This window comes from Bos grunniens, chromosome 21, assembly GCF_055505025.1.
Source record: "Bos grunniens cultivar Pamir isolate PY7600 chromosome 21, Bosgru_T2T1.0, whole genome shotgun sequence".
NCBI lineage: Eukaryota > Metazoa > Chordata > Mammalia > Artiodactyla > Bovidae > Bos > Bos grunniens.
The window spans coordinates 25,734,385-25,750,322 of record NC_141185.1 but is presented as its reverse complement, the minus strand read 5'-3'; the positions used below and the strand labels follow the sequence as shown (position 1 = coordinate 25,750,322).

The following is a 15,938-nucleotide window of genomic DNA, read 5'->3' as shown; positions in this document are numbered from 1 at the left end:
ATCCTCTAAACTTACTTCTAAAGGAAGAGTAAGATTAGAGTTAAACAAAGGTCTTGTTATTCCTACAAGCAACTTTTTGAGAGTTAAAACAATGTAAACTTCTTTTCCGGAGCATTTTCCCTCCTATCAGCAGATAATAATATTCCACTGAAAACCAGCACTGACTTTTCTCGAGGGCAACCTCACATCGAGGCCCATCTCACCTCCTGCTTTAATAACTGCTTCCAAGAAAAAGAAAATCCTGTCAACGTAGCAGGATCACAGACACAAGGAAAGAAACATTAACCACTTTATTGATTTCTGAGATTTGAAGGCCTTTAAATTTTTTCTCTGTTGACAGCTTAGGAAGACCCAAAATAGCAAAAAATCCTTTCATCTGGCATGCCAACTGGGATTGCTGCATGCAGCTACCTGAAGCATCCTCCTGGGAAGGCTGAGGATTTGGTGAGGTAATTCAGGTGCTCTGGTAATGACCACTGTGATCACGGAAGCTACCTCTGGCACAGAAGATACGAATTTGCCCTCCAGGAGGTAAGTCCTATTACAACCTACCCTGAGACAAGTACATCCAGCAGAATTATTTTGAATCATTTGGCAAGGATGGATGACCAACAGTCAGGGCAGAATAGGAATAATTCTGGTGGCAAGGAATCTGTTCCTGAAGCTCTTTACTAAGTCTGGATAGCTGATTTTATGTTTTCAAGTAGATGGGGTTACTGAATCCCAGCTGGGGAGAATCTTATCCTGCTGTTTTATAGCTAAAACATGGAAAAACATTACAGAAGTTGTGATTCAACGGATTGGAGCTGTACACTTAAGGTTTGTGTACTTTATTACATATATAACTCACTTTTTAAAACTTAATTAATAATCCCATCAGCTGCTGATGATTAGCCTATGTTGGAGTTAACACTGTGTTGGGTCTTGTGGTGGTACAGTTCACTCCTCTGTCTCCACTGTCCCGTCCAGTACCTGGTACTAGCGAGCAATCAATACATCAGTTCAGTTCAGTCACTCAGTCATGTCCGACTCTGCAACCTCATGAATCACAGCACGCCAGGCCTCCCTGTGCATCACCAATTCCCAGAGTTCACTCAAACTCATGTCCTTTGAGTCGGTGATGCCATCCAGCCATCTCATCCTCTGTCGTCCCCTTCTCCTCCTGCCCCCAATCCCTCCCAGCATCAGGGTCTTTTCCAATGAGTCAAATGAGGTGGCCAAAGTATTCGAGTTTCAGCTTCAGCATCAGTGCTTCCAATGAACACCCAGGACTGATCTCCTTTAGGATGGACTGGTTGGATCTCCTTGCAGTCCAAGGAACTCTCAAGAGTCTTCTCCAACACCACAGTTCAAAAGCATCAATTCTTCGGCACTCAGCTTTCTTCACAGTCCAACTCTCACATCCATACATGACCACAGGAAAAACCATAGCCTTGACTAGACAGATCTTTGTTGGCAAAGGAATGTCTCTGCTTTTTAATATGCTGTCTAGGTTGGTCATAACTTTCCTTCCAAGGAGTAAGCATCTTTTAATTTCATGGCTGCAGTTGCCATCTGCAGTGATTTTGGAGCCCAAAAAAATAAAGTCTGACACTGTTTCCACTGTTTCCCCATCTATTTCCCATGAAGTGATGGGACCAGATGCCATGATCTTAGTTTTCTGAATGTTGAGCTTTAAGCCAACCTTTTCACTCTCCTCTTTCACTTTCATCAAGAGGCTCTTTAGTTACTCTTCACTTTCTGCCTTAAGGGTGGTGTCATCTGCATATCTGAGGTTACTGATATTTCTCCTGGCAATCTTGATTCCAGCTTGTGCTTCCTCCAGCCCAGCATTTCTCATGATGTACTCTGCATATAAGTTAAATAAGCAGGGTGACAATATACAACCTTGACGTACTCCTTTTCCTATTTGGAACCAGTCTGTTGTTCCAAGTCCAGTTCTAACTGTTGCTTCCTGACCTGCATATAGGTTTCTCAAGAGGCAGGTCAGGTGGTCTGGTATTCCCATCTCTTGAAGAATTTTCCACTGTTTATTGTGATCCACACAGTCAAAGGCTTTGGCATAGTCAATAAAGCAGAAATAGATGTTTTCCTGGAACTCTCTTCCTTTTTTAATGATCCAGCGGATGTTGGCAATTGGATCTCTAGTTCCTCTGCCTTTTCTAAAACCAGCTTGAACATCTCGAAGTTCACGGTTCACGTATTGCTGAAGCCTGGCTTGGAGAATTTTGAGCATTACTTTACTAGCATGTGAGATGAGTGCAATTGTGCGGTAGTTTGAGCATTCATAGGAGTTGAATAAACAAACAGATGCTCCACAAGAGAAATTCTTTTTATGGTTAAAGTAACCAATAACACCTGCTTTTGCATTTTTTCAGGTCCAAATTCTCTCTACTGGACAACAAGGTACAAAGTCTTAGGACCTCGCCCTTGAGCATGTTCAATGTTTCATTTCTGAGAAAAAACTTACCTTCCCCATAGCCATCTAAATCAGTCAGTGCACACGTTTGCTGGTTTGTCTATTTGGTCCTCCCAGCGTCCATTTCCTCAGCTTTGGTCTCAGTTCCCAGTTTTCCCCCAGAGAGCCCACCCACTCTGGGTCCCCAGCTGCCCAGAAGTTCACTCCACTGCCCAGCCCTACAGTGCGTATGTGTCCCACCTCAAGGCAATTAGCCTGGCACATTCTCCAGGCCACAGTAATTTCCTCAGTAGAGGAAATTATTTGCTAGGCTCATGGGAAAGAGAAGCTTTCTCTTATCCTCCCAAAGATTGAGTCAGAAAGATGGGAAGTTGAAGATTCCAGGGACAGTTACACAGAGACTTAGGAGGGGCCAGCACAGAGCAGAACCAGAGGGGAACCCTGCAAGCATCACCTGAATCCTGACTCAGGTCTCACCTGAAGCAGCTTTACCTGTGGACTTCCCAGTGACAAAAGCCAATGATTCTTTTGCTTTGTTTATTTTAAGCTAGTTTGTTTGGGACCTGCGGTCATTCACAGTAAGAAGATTCCCAACTGGTGTATCTTCCACCAAGCAAATATGAGTGAGGACATTGGTCTGACTTCTCCACTTTCATTAAAATATTGATAGGTGCATCTAAGGCACACAGAGATGCCTTACTCCAGAGACTGAATGATCAGCATCCTGACACTCCTGGGAGAGTTCAATTGTGATATTATCTAGAGGTCCCCTTAGTTATGTGAAAAGCAACCATCCTCAGGAGGTCTGAAAAGAACTATATCAAAAGTGTCACAAATGTAGAGTAAAATGCTTGAAAACCGTGATCTAAAAGGACATATCCCATTATCCTGGGGTCTCTTCCCTCTCCACCTCTCTTCTCTTCCTCCTCTAGACCCTTGGTCTTCTCCTACTTGTCTGTCCCATTCTCCTGGGGGGAGAGTGTGGTGGGATCTTACTAGGCTTCACTGGAGTAGCCCTTTCCCCTCAGAATAGAGCGACCTTGGAAAATCAGCTCTTCTGTTGTTTACACGGACTGTCTCATGGCATAACTTCAATGCGTTATTATGTTCCTGAATATTCTGCGGTTTCCTCTATTTCACCGAAAGTCTCCTCCTTCTGGGGAGGGATAAGCTAAAAGAGGAAATCCTGCAGTGCCTCTTACCAACAAGCAGCTGAGCCTTTACTCTTTGAGAAACAGCTCCTCCCGCTGAGGAGAAGCCCTGCTCAAAGCCTGCTGTGCACACAGCCCGACCTACCCGAGAGCCACTGACAGGAACCCTACCTAGGTCAATTGACCCCAGAGGCACTCGAGGGTCACGGAGGGCCTCTTCCTCTCTCACCGAAACAGAGTGTTAGGGTGCTCCTGGACCAGGAGGAGGCTCTGGCTCCAAGTCAAACAAAGGTCACATCTTCCAGATGCAGGCAGCCACAGTGGTCAAGTTCTAAGTGGGAGAGGAGGGAGGTTCTTACCTATTTCCTGCACCCACTCCCTCCGCAGGGCCCCTTATCAACCTGCTACACACCTCTTCTGCCTGGATGATAACAATCTGCTTTTCACCCTGCTCCGCTATTCCTGGGCCACACAGCAGAGACTCTGAACCATTTTGTCTGAGGCTTGAGATAACCAGCATTCTATAAGTGTTCTCCATAGAAACAAAATCCATAGCGTGGGTGGGTGGGTGGGTGAGGGTGTGTCTGTCTCTGTGTGTGTAGAGGATGGGGGTGGGGAAGAAAAAGACAGGATGGCTTGGGGCAGGGGTAGGGAGGGGATTTTAGAAATTAGTTCACATGATTATGTGGTTGTTTTTCTTTAGTCACTAAATCATAGTCAACTCTTTGCAACCACAGGGAGTGTAGCCTTCCAAGCTCCTCTGTCCATGGGATTTCCCAGGCAAGAATACCAAAGTGGGTTGCCATTTCCTTCTCCAAGGAATCATCCCGACCCAGGGATCGAACCCTCATCTCCTGAATTGGCAGGCAGATTCTTTACCACTGAGCCACCAGAGAAGTCCTCACATGATTATAGGGACTGGCAAATTCAAATAGGGGACAAGCCGGCAATTCCAGCAAGAAGTTGATGGAATCGTAAGTAAGATGGAAGTCCTCTTCAACGGACCTGAGTCTTTTCTCTTAAGGCTTTCAGTTGATTGGATGACACCCACCACATGATGAAGAGTCATCTACTTTACTCAAAATCTGCCAATTTAACTATTAATCAGAGCTTTCAAAAATGCCTTCATAGGGACTTTCCTAATGGTCCAGTGGCTAAGACTCCATGTTTCCAATGCACAGAGCCCAGGTTCGATCCCTGGTTAGCGAACTAGATCCCACATGCTGCAACTAAGACTTCTCATGCTGCAAATAAAAGATTCCACATGGCAGAACAAAGACCCACCTGGCACAGCCAAATAAATATGTTTTAAATGCCTTCATAGCAGCATCTAGACTGGTACATGACCAAACAACTGAGCACCAGAGCACAGCCCAGCTGACACAAAATGAACCATCACTACCTGGGTGGCGGAGGCTGGTGGCCACAGAACCTCTAAGTGAGAGAAAGGAGTGCATCCCCACAGGTGCAGCCCTCCCCAGTGGAAACCCTGAAATCCTTCAAAAAGCAATTTAGAAAAAGGAGGGGGAGGGGCAAAGAGTGGGAGCTCCACAGCAGTAATTGTCTAGAAGGGCCAAGCCCCACCGTCAATATTATTCTGAGCCCAACACCCATCTTCTTAAGCCACTGGATAAATTCTTCATCCTCATTGCTGCTGCTGCTGCTAAGTTGCTTCAGTCGTGTCCGACTCTGTGCGACCCCATAGACGGCAGCCGACCAGGCTCCCCCGTCCCTGGGATTCTCCAAGCAAGAACACTGGAGTGGGTTGCCATTTCCTTCTCCAATGCATGAAAGTAAAAAGTGAAAGTGAAGTCGCTCAGTCGTGTCCGATTCTTAGCGACCCCATGAACTGCAGCTTACCAGGCTCCTCTGTCCATGGGATTTTCCAGGCAAGAGTATTGGAGTGGGGGGCCATTGCCTTCTCCTTCATCCTCTTTAGGTTTAGGCAATTCAATTTAGTATCATATAAATTGCTCATGAGAGACAAAAAATTACTTCAAAGAAATCTAAAGCTTCACACATATATCACTTCAATTCATAATATTATTATCAGTTATACTGACAATTTAGTAATGTTAGTATTGCAGTTTTGCAACTGTTTTAAGTGTAGAACAACGCAAATAAACAAAACTTATTGATGTTATTAGAAACCAAGATTTTTAACATAAAAGAGACACACATATAAAATAAAAACAGAGTTAATGGGGAAAAAAATCCTGCAATGTTGAATTGGAATTATCAATTCAAATGCATGATTATTTTCTTTAGTGAATTTTCTACCTTTGCCCACTAAAGGGAACTAAAAGCAATGACTTCCTGGTATCAGTAAGCACCACTAGCATGCAGACCTTGGTTTTTAAATACTATTCCTTATTCAAAAGCATGAGGGCTCCTCAGAGAGATGGCAGATTCCAGAGCTTGGTCAGAGAACATACAAAATGAGCCCAGGACATCTTCTGCCAGAAAGTAAAAGTATACCAAGACCAATGGGGTTATAACCAAAGAAAATACTGTCCGGCAGTGTTGAATACAGTTGAGCATACTCTATGAACAAGCAATTCCACTGTTAGGCATATGTTCCCCGCCTCCAAAAACAAGAAAAAGCAAACAAAACTCAACAATATGTTCACCCAAAGACAAGTATCAGAATGTCAATAGTGGTACTGTTTTAACAGAACCCGGAATCAGCCTAAATGCCCACCAACATTAGAATGGATAAATAAATTGCAAGAAGGATGAAAAAGAACTACAACTACACACATCACAGATGAATCTCATAAACATGATGATGAACAAAGAATCCAGACACATAAAAACACTACATGTTCTATGATCCTATTTATACAAAGTTCCCAAACAGGCAAACTGATCAACAAGTTTAAAAGTAAGACTCTTAGTGGTTACTCTTGTGGGGAAAGATAGGAAGAGGGTGTGATGGAGGCTCCTGAGGTAATTTCATTGTTCTGTTTCTTGATCTGGGAACTGGTTACACAGGTGTTTGCTCTGGGAAATTTTTGAACTGTAGACTCAATCTTTTGTAGATTTCTCTATGTAATTGAATTAAATTTTTTTTACTTTTAAAAAAAGCCAGCTTGAAGGGGCTCCCACAGGCCAAATTTAGTATAATTTGAATTTCAAAAAGGATAATGATTGTAGCTGGTTAGTAAATAAAAATACATGTGTCCAGGGGGTGGTGAGAGGATAAAGAGGACAGATCTTCTTTACAAAAGAAAGTCAAATAAATGTGGACGTGATACCAAAACTCAAGTCCCTGTGTTCGTCACACAGTGAGGCAAACATACCCAAACTTCAGAGTTTGAACAGAGAAAGGTATCTTGTAGGGCCCTGCAAGGAGATGGGTGGTGGCCCAAAATTTTTCAGCAAAGCCCTTTTCTAGGAAAGGTGACAGAGGGGTGTGGTTAGCTGTTGCAAACTTCTTGGTATCAGAGCCTTTGTTCTGGAGGTCAGGTCAGGGTCAGGAATGATGTTCCTGTAAATCTCTACCAAACAAATGTTATTGCCTGTCTGACAAGAAGGCCAAGGTTCCGAAGCACAGCTTTGTCCTTTTGAGGTCCGGGTCCTGGCTGAGGAGGCAGATCTCAGTTGGCAGCTCCTTCAGGGCCAGGTCCCCAGACCCTGCACAACTGTCATCACTGAGGGAGCAAAGCGCCCAGGACACAACCAACCCTCAGGTTCCTCAGGCTCCCCAAATGGTGGGGGCCAGGGCCCATAGACTGAGGTTCACCACCGCCTCAAGGCCTGGGCCAAGGCCAGTGGGTGGCCCTAGCAAGGGCTCTGGAGCCCTGCAGGACACAGCCCCCAGCCTATTCCCTGTAGCCCACACAGCACACCTGCCAGGTAAGCTGGAGAGACCGACCCACCTCTTACCTCACTCTCTGCCTGACGACCACCACTCCACTGCCTGATTCGGTTGGCTGAATCCTCTCAACTAACAGTCCCTCCTTGACAGCTGGTTGCTTGTGGGCGGGGCTCACTGCTGTGCTGACCAATGATTGAGCAGGACCACTAAAAGGTCTCTCTTTGACAGTTGGTTGCTTGTGGGTGGGGCCCATTGCAGCGTCGACCAATCACTGAGCAGGGCCCCCACAGGTCCAATGGTAACCAGAGTTGGATGCGGCGTAGTGGCACCGCAGCAAGGGCTGCAGACTTAGGGCTGCACTCAGCCATACTCTGTTACAGAAGGAAAGACAAGATTAGATCACCATTTATACTCACCCTCCGCGTAATACTTGATAGAGGTAACAATCACCAGTGGAAGCTAAAACCATTGGATTAAAACTTGTTAGCAGCACCAAGGTATCATCTCAGAGACCACTTACCTCTGGGAACAGGAGCACTAGTACATTTGCGATGAAGAGGTGATGCAGAGGTCTGGTGTGACCACCTTAAGCCAGTGATTGAAACTGGCATCACAAATAATGGAATAGTGTGACATTGTGTGCCTCCTGATAGGATGCAAATTAAACAAGAAAATAATCTAAAGCAGTGGGTCTTCCTGGCTGCATTAAAATCACCTGAGCAGATTTCAAAACTCCCAAAGCCTAGGCCATGCCGCCAGACCAACTATATCAGGATCTCTGGGGTGGACCCCCATGTATCAGTATTTTTTAAAGCTTCCAAGGTGATTGCAATATGCAAAGTATTCCAGACAAAAAATGTATAGCCTGAGTCTAACTTCAATATATAGGATCCACAGGATAGAGCAGCAGTTCTTAGTGCTGATTACTTACCAGAATCACCTAGAGAATTTTGAAACCAGGATCACCTGAGCTTCAACTCCAGCGATTCTAATTTAATTGGTTTAGAGTGGAACACAGACATCGGTGTTCTCTTTTCTAGGCTTTAAATTTGATTTAAGTAATTCCAATGAGAACAGAGTGGCCAATGAATCCCCCTTCCTTGTACTGCCAATTAATCAAGACAGGTGGTTCCAATGTGCAGCCAGGGCAGAGGATTACCAGGACAGAGGAAAAACTGAACATCATGAGGAAACAGAAATCTAGAATGTGGGACATTCATAAATTACTAGCCTAGGTTCTTCAGAAGGTCAGTGTCATGGGAGAAAAAAAAAAAGGGAGAGGAACTATTCTAATTTAAAATAAGTGACAACCATTAAAAAAAAGTGATTTTTTTTTTAAAGCTGCAGATGGGGAGGGATTTAAACATTAAGTTGATTTTATTTTTTCTTCTTCATTAAGTTGATTTTAGATGGCTTTCTTAATAGGTATAATGACATTGTGGGTCTGAAAACAAATATCTGTATTCTTAAGCAATGTATGTTAAATATTGAGAAGTGATGTGTCATATGTGTATGCATGTATGCATGCTCAGTCACTTCAGCCCTGTCCGAATTTTTGTGACGCCATGGACTGTAGCCCACCAAGCGCCTCTGTCCATGGAATTTCCCAGGCAAGAAAACTGGGGTGGGTTGCCATTTCCTTCTCCAGGGGATCTTCCCAACTCAGGGATCAAACCCAGGTCTCTTACATCGCCTGCATTGCATGTGGATTCTTTATCCACTGAGCCACCTGAGAAGTCCATCATAATGTGTATATAACTTTAGACTTCATTGTACTAATGTTGGGCTGCACCCGGCAGGCCTGTAAGCCTTGTAACTATCCAGCTGGGAGACTAAAGAAAATGCCTAGAGACAGTGACAGAGACACCAATGATTTGTTGGATAGCTTAATCTTGCAAATCAGAAGCAAAAAATCCTGGAGAAACACTCTACCATGGGCAGAAGGCAGGACACAGCAGAAATCTCCTCTACTCGAGGAATAAGAAGGCTACCATTTACAGGGGGAACTGACATAACTAACATCAGGTTAGCTCATCAGTCACCAGGGAAACCAGTGACTGGGGCAGGGGGCAATCACATAGGTAGTTACTCAATAAGCCCTAAGATCAAGAGGATTGGGAAGGAACCCGCCCACCAATGCAGAAGACATAAGAGACAGGGAGGGTTTTATCCCTGGGTCGGGAAGATCCCCTGGAGGAGGAAATGGCAACCCACTCCAGTATTCTTGTCTGGAGAATCCCATGGACAGAGGAGCCTGGCGGGCTACAGTCCATAGGGTTGCAGAGAGTCAGACACGACTGAAATGACTTATCACACACACACTTAAGTAGGGTGTAGATGAAGCAGGGACTGGTCGAACAGGGTATGAACAGAGAGCAAGAGAACAGCCATCTTGAGTGGCCTGATCATATAGCTAATCTCTCAGTTTTCCTGAATGTTTGAAATAGTTGATATAAGAAAATGTTGAGGAAATGGGAAATTTGTTACTGTTGCCCACACTGTGGTGTGCAGCATCTCAATTCCCCTACCAGAGATAGAACCTATACCCCCTGCAGGGGAAGCATGAGTCTTACCACTCAACTGCCAGGGAAGTCCCAATTTTTTAAAATAGAGATTAAAAAAAAAAAAAAAACCTACTCAGCAGTCCTTGCAACTTCCATCTGTATTAGTTCTCTCTCGAGAATTCTCCAGTAAAATCCACTCACAACTCAACCTTACACAACCAACCTCACACCCCACCCAACAATCAAAGCTGTATTTCTCAAACTTTGCCCACTCCATTTCTCCTATTCAGTAGGAGTTATCTGGGAAAGATCTCTTACTCAAATGAGCTTGAAAAATGCTGGGTTATACCAGGTTTCCTTGCTACCCGATGTCTCATAAATCTTAATAGATTAACCTGCATTGGTCATTGGGGTCAGGGAAGAACTCTTGCATGGTAAAACATCAATTCTTAACCCTATTTTGTTTCCAGCCCTTTATGGACAACAGACACCTTTTGTTCCAAAAGATCTTGTAGATGAAATGTCCTGCTAGCATTTAGGGAAACACTAGCATGAGACAACTTCTCCCTTATTTTACAACTCCTCTATCTTTGATTAACCAAAGAGCCCCTGGACTTCCAAATGGATCCTAATGGCACACTGGCAAACAGATGAAGATTTATCTCCCAACAACTGCAATTTCCTATTCACCTAAATACTAATTTTTTTTCAGGAACCTATTTTCTCAAATATTTATGACTGTTTTATGTGATTTCTATGCAAGCTTTGCTTCAAATGCACTCAAGATGTCTGTTTTAAAGTATGAGTTCCTCTCTCTCATACACTGCTGGTGGGAATTTAAGTTCGCACGGCCACTATAGAAAACAGTATGGAGGTTCCTCAGAAAGCTGAAGGTAGAATTACCATATGACCCAGCAGTCCTACTCCTGGGCATACACTTGGACAAAATTACAATTCAAAAAGATACATGTAGGAATTCCCTGATGGTCCAGTGGTTAGGACTATGTGCACTCACTGCCAAAGGCCTGGGTTTAATCCATGTCAGGGAACTAAGATCCCACAAGCCGTGTGGCATGGCCAAAACAAATATACATGCACCCCTATGTTCATAACAGCACTATTCACAATAGTCAAGACATGAAAGCAACCTAAATGTCCATCAACAGATGAACGGATTAAGAAGGCACATGGGACTTCCCTGGTGGTCCAGTGACTGAGACTCCAAGCTCCCAAGGCAGGGTTTTGTCCAGGTTTTGCCCAGGTTTTGTCCCTGGTCAAGGAACTAGATCCCACATGCTGCAACGAAGAGTTCTCATGCCACTAAAGATGTCATGTACTATTAAAAACAAAGACCCCACGTGCCACAACTAAGACCCATGCTGCTGCTGCTGCTGCTAAGTCGCTTCAGTCGTGTCCAACTCTGGGCGACCCCATAGATGGCAGCCCACCAGGCTCCCCCGTCCCTGGGATTCTCCAGGCAAGAACACTGGAGTGGGTTGCCATTTCCTTCTCCACTGCAGGAAAGTGAAAAGTGAAAGTGAAGTCGCTCAGTTGTGTCCGATTCCTAGCAACCCCATGGACTGCAGCCTACCAGGCTCCTCCATCCGTGGGATTTGCCAGGCAAGAGTACTGGAGTGGGGTGCCATTGCCTTCTCCGACTAAGACCCATACAACCTAATAAATAAATAAACATTTTAAAAAGAAGATGTGGTACATATATACAATGGAATACTACTCAGCCATCAAAAAGAACAAAATAATGCATTTGCAGCAACATGGATACAACTAAATAATATCATACCAAGTGAAGTAAGTCAGAAAGATAAAGACAAATACCATATGGCATCACTTGTAAGTGGAACCTAAAGTGTGGCACAAATGAACCTCTCTACAAAACCGAAACAGACTCCCAGATATAGAGGACAGATTTGTGGTTGCCAAGGGGGAAAGGGCGGAGGACGGATGGACCGGGAGTCTGGGCTTAGCAGATGCAAACTATTACATTTAGAATGGATTAAAAACAAGGTCATACTGTGCAACACAGGAGACTATATCCATCTCCATCTCCTTGTACAGACCATAATGGAAAAGAATATTTTAAAAAGGATGTATATATGTGTATAACTGAGTCACTTTGCTATACAGCAAAATACCAGTACGTTATAAATCAACTATACTTTAATGAGAAAAATTTAATATGTAAATAAATTATGAGCTCCTTAAAGTCTTTATGACTTTTCTTTATGACTCTTCCATGTGCCTTCTTCCATTCTGCATGCAGGATGTCACCGACCACCACAAACATATCTGTTGATACCCAAAGAGCAAGAAAGAAATGGATAAGTACTCTTGTCCAGGGTGCCCCTACCATCCCAGTCTCCATGGTATGGTGGTACCCCAGTACTCCCCCATTACCCTCTCAAGGTGTGTGTTATGATCACAGTTGAGGTTTCTAAGAGTTAGAGAGCCTACGAGGCTTGTGTGCGTGAGTGCACTCAGTCATGTCCAACTCTTTGTGGCCCCATGGACTGTAGCCCATGCGTGTGTGTGTGTATGTGTGCACATTCAGTTGTGTACAGCTCTTTGTGACCCCATGAACTGTAGCCGCCAGGCTCCTCTGTTCATGGGCTTCTCCAGGCAAGAGTACTGGAGTGGGTTCCCATGCCCTCCTCCAGGGGAGTTTCCCACCCCAGGGACTGAACCTTCATCTCTTGCATTAACCACTACAGCACCTGGGAAGTCCCTGCCCGTAGCCAAATAGTGGAGAAGCAGCTTGGCTGGGATCTGAGCCTCAGAGCTGTTCTCACAACAGTCACCACTGTGCTTCCTGCAACTTCAGCTTTAATCCTCTTCTCCAGCTCCTGCTTTGTCACACACAGTGTCAGGAATTTCAGTTCTTCCAGGAGAAGCAGACTCAAGTGGCAACCTGTGCCTTTACGTGGCCCAGGGAAGCTGGCAAGTGGCAAGTGCAGACTCATCAGGGGAGTAATGCTTTGACTAAGCCAAGTTGGTCAGCCCTGTGGTGCATCCAACCTTAAAAATTAGCCTTAAGCTAATAAAGGGCTAATGACAAGTGTGAAGACAAAGGAGCTTATGGAGCCACCACCCAGAACTACACAAAACTGCCTGGCAAGGGCTCAACCTGAAGTCTTTCAAACCTTGAGGGTACCTGAAAGCCCTCCTTGAACTCAGAAGAACAGCCTGGCAATTCCCCATTTACTCCCCTCCCTGTAAAACACAGAAGCGCTTCCAAGAAAGGCATATGGACTCCATTCTACAATAGCCAAATTAAGACTAAAAACTGGCCTTAGATTAGAGATGAGAACTCAGTCTCAGTAGATCTCAGACTGGTATGGACTTTTCCATGGTCAAGGGTAGGAACGGCTCATAATATTTCCCCACTTGTTCAGGGGAAAGGGAGACCTCATACCACTCTGCAACGCCAGAGCCTGCACCAGATCCCCAGGCTCTTGGGCTGAAGTCAAAGGCCAGTTAATTACTGGAGGCCCACATCTGCCACCTGCCCAGAGTTCACAGTCAGTCCAGAATTTAAGTTCCTACCCAAGATCTGAATCAGCCTGTGATTCAGAAACATAAAGTCATGGAATGATGAAACAGTGAAATCTGAAGTTCAACTCCAGGCCATGAAAAACTAGTTCCTCAGCTTACATCATTGCTTTGCTCATGTCCTATCGAGATGATGGACATTGGCATCTGTTTTAAGAAATACTTATAAGCAATGTAAATTCCTGCTGTTCAGAAAGCATTTCCCAACCACCTGCTCTGTATCTGCTCTCTGCTGTGCGGCATCCACTATCCCAGTGCTTTAGAGACAGTTGTGTCCAAATATCATGGCAGTCTTCCCTCCCCCAGAAGCCCTCCCAAATGATAGGCAGATTCTTATTATAAATTAAGTTGAAAGACGTTCTGAACCCTGAGACATCAAATGGAAGGACTTTACAGCAAAGTCTCAGAATATAAAACTAATCTCAATCACATCCTGTCTAGTCTTTCATGGGCTAGGTATTTCATGAAATACCTAACATGTTGGTTGGGCTCTCCTGGTAACTATTTATCAAAGGAAAGAAAATTCTGAAACATGACAAATGGCCAAAGGCTCTCTCAGCCTGTTCTCCTAGACTCTTCAGGGGCTCTGCCCACCTGCTGAGAACACAAAAGCACATAAGATAATACCAGTCTGCAAAGAACTCATAATCTACAGATGAGTGACACCCTGCTTTTAATTAAACAGACCGTGATCATGACCACAACAGGGACGCTCCACAGTGGTGTGGGTCTGCACAAAGGGTACCATACACTCTATCTCTACGGTGGGCAAAGTTACTCAAAGCAGTTCCTGGGCTTTTTACCACTGGAAATGTTGGGGAAGTGAAGGGAAGTGTGTACTGGGCAGACTCATATGTACCAGCAGGTAGAAGTGACCAGTGTGTGTAGGTGGGGGTAGATGAGTACCAGCTGCTTGATAAGGAAATTATGTAGGAGATTCCAAGTCACCACAGCTCCTGGACTGAGAGGAGCTCCTGGAAACTAGGTCACTGAGTCCTAAAAGTAGCACAATGCAGTTGCTATATCCTAACAGCAGATGAGTTTATTCAGTGTTTTAAATTAAACTAACTTTACCAACATTGTTCATAAAATAAAAAGGGCTGAAATCATTTATGCCCAACACTGTTGGACACCATCTCTTGAAAAACTCCCAAGAACTCCATAAAAGAAGAACCACAGTTATGCCAATTTTACAGATCAGAAAACTGAAGCTCAGAGAAGTTCAGTAACTTACTCAAAATCACACAACTAGGAAGTGGAGGAGCTGGGATGTAAATTTCTTTAGTCCACCTCCAATGTCTATGTCTAATCATTTATGTTAAATACCATAAGATACAGCAAATAACAGTTCTGTTGTGTTCTGATCACTAGGAATAAAAAAAGGCTTTTATTTGGGTTTCAGAGCTACCACATTCTCACCAATCTTTTATATTCCCCACAGCACACAACATGTTACTGGACACCACTGCTTATCATTCATCTTGATTTGTAAGAAACAAGTAAGGTAACATTATACTGAAGTCCCGCTAATAAAAGAAAAATGAGAGAAAGAGAGAGAAGGCAAGAGATTTATCAATGGCTTGGTATGTCTGTCAGTCTGTACATCTGCATCTCTTTCTTTCTTCTTCTCTTCTCTCTCTCCCTCTCTCATTCTTTGTGTATCTTAATATGTCTCTCTTTCTACCTAGCTCCTCTTTCCATCTTTCAGTCTATCACTATCTTCGTCTCTCTGTCTGTGTGTGCGTGTGTTACTCTCTCTCCCCCTCACTCCTTCTCCTCTCCCACAGCCCCTTTCAGAGTGGCACAACACTTCCTAGATCTCGAACAGACCAGTAACCTGGAATTGATTCGATATCATAAAACAGTCCCACGGGAAGCCTGGAGTCCCCAGGAACTCCAGTTAACCACCAAAGGGCCAGTGAGAGTAGCAGTAAATAATGAGAACTCATGAGGCAGACAGACTTAAACCCCTACAAGCGACACAACCTCGGGCAAGTTACAAACCTATTTGAACCTCAGATTCCTTACCTGTGAAATGGGTAATGTTGTAACCATCACATACTGCTATTGTGAGGATTAAATGCAATAATGGATATAAAGTTCTTAATACAGAGTCTGATCCATGTTAAGTAACAACAATGCCAGTTGCTACTGTTACTATATTATTCACAGGGTCTTATTTGCCTTTAGACTGTCAGAATCTAGCATAGCACTTGGCACATAAATGGAGTTCAACATCTGCTCAGAGAAACAAGATAGAGATAAGCATACTGAGACATACACAGAAAAGCACAGGGCAGAGAGTTACAGCCAGGTAAAGAGCTGGAAAGAGAGATGGAGAGACAAAGAGACACAAGAGAGGAAGGAAGAAGGAGGTGGACAGATGTACAGTCTAACATGCCAATCAACCCCTGACCAAGTCTCTTTCTTTCAGTTTAAATTTCCCTTTAGCAGTATGGATCTAACATAATGTTTCC

General features: G+C 44.2%; 1 protein-coding gene across 5 annotated transcripts in view; it reads right to left on the bottom strand.

Moving 5' to 3' along the window:
* Positions 1-7,788, bottom strand: part of EGLN3 (egl-9 family hypoxia inducible factor 3) — a 452,919-nt gene extending 445,131 nt beyond the window's left edge. For 3 of the 5 annotated variants that reach the window (XM_086363668.1, XM_086363669.1, XM_086363664.1), the window contains exon 1: positions 7,459-7,788. The gene's annotated coding sequence lies outside the window, so the exon portion shown is untranslated. The remainder of the gene's footprint in view (positions 1-7,458) is intronic. The other 2 variants (XM_086363667.1, XM_086363672.1) reach the window with 2 other exon arrangements.
* Positions 7,789-15,938: the final 8,150 nt, after the last annotated feature.